Consider the following 1316-nt stretch of genomic DNA (forward strand, 5'->3'; position numbering starts at 1 on the left):
GTCGTGATCTGTATCAGTCTGTAACTTCAGGAACGCATAACTGTTAACTACAGCAAATGTTAACTCTCACTGCATTTCATTAGCCAAGAACGACATTTAAAACCTTTATCCTCACTAACACGCTCAAAAATAAGAATTAATCCTCAGAACAAGATGACACTGTAAATTACAATGCACTGAATCTATTCTATCTTGAGTTGAAAAGATCGAAAAATTATTTATCCTTCGCAAAACACAATTACATTGTTCACGGAAGAACAGAAAAAATAACTGTGGGAAATGCTTTTCGTTTCCTCTTATGGAAATCCATGATTTGTATGTTGGAAGATGGAAAAAGAAAACGTAGTGTCAAGAAAAATAAATGATGAAATCGTTATAAATACAGAAAGAATAATAGAAATATAATGACAAGAAGAATGAAAATATAATTACAAGAAAAAAAGTTAATATAATGGCAAGAAAAAAATATATAATGACAACAATAATCAAAATATTATAATAATGAAAAGAGCATAATGACGAAAAAATAATGACAAGGAAATGAAACATAATGACAAGGAAAAAACGTAATGACAAGAAAAAATATTATGACAAGGAAGAAAAATATGATGATAAAGAGAACACAAGACCACGCACAGGACACAAGGCGCCAGAACCGAAGAGGGAAGCCCGCCCAGTGAGCGAAGACAGGCAATGGACGAGGAACACGCTGTGACAAAGGACATGTGGAAGAAAGGAGAAAGGAAAGCCCAGGGCGCAGGAGGAGGCGCAGAGGGGGCGAAGGTCACGAGGTCGTCAAAGATGATGGAGAAGTCAATGACTGGAGGAGGACGCGGCTGTGTTGCAACTCAAAAGGAAAGTGAATATTATAAGATTTGAAACTTATAGTCATATGCAATTAGTTAAGATTTACGTAGTTTTCGTGGTGTCTAATAATATCGAGGTTATGCACTTTAGAGGATGGTGAAGATTAATCAGATAGAGGTGTGTTAATCAGGATCCTGTTAATAAATGTCTTCAAGGAATCTATTTCATTCAGCTTGATGTTATGTTTTCCAGAAATGAAATATGTTGCTAAATCAACGACTTAAGATTCCGGGACATTTTGGTTTTCAAAAAGGGAATACCCACATTTCGGCTCTGTACCCGAGCCAAGTACAGTATGCTTGACTTTTACTTTTCCAAGAATTAGTCGCCAACACGTGAAAGGAGAAAACAGTCTAGCCGTTTACATGAGCATCTTGCAAAGCACCAGAACATTTGTATTTTGCCCTACACACTCTCCCTCCTTCATTATCTTCCTGCTTTTATTATCA

Source organism: Penaeus monodon, chromosome 22 (genome assembly GCF_015228065.2).
Source record: "Penaeus monodon isolate SGIC_2016 chromosome 22, NSTDA_Pmon_1, whole genome shotgun sequence".
Taxonomy (NCBI): domain Eukaryota; kingdom Metazoa; phylum Arthropoda; class Malacostraca; order Decapoda; family Penaeidae; genus Penaeus; species Penaeus monodon.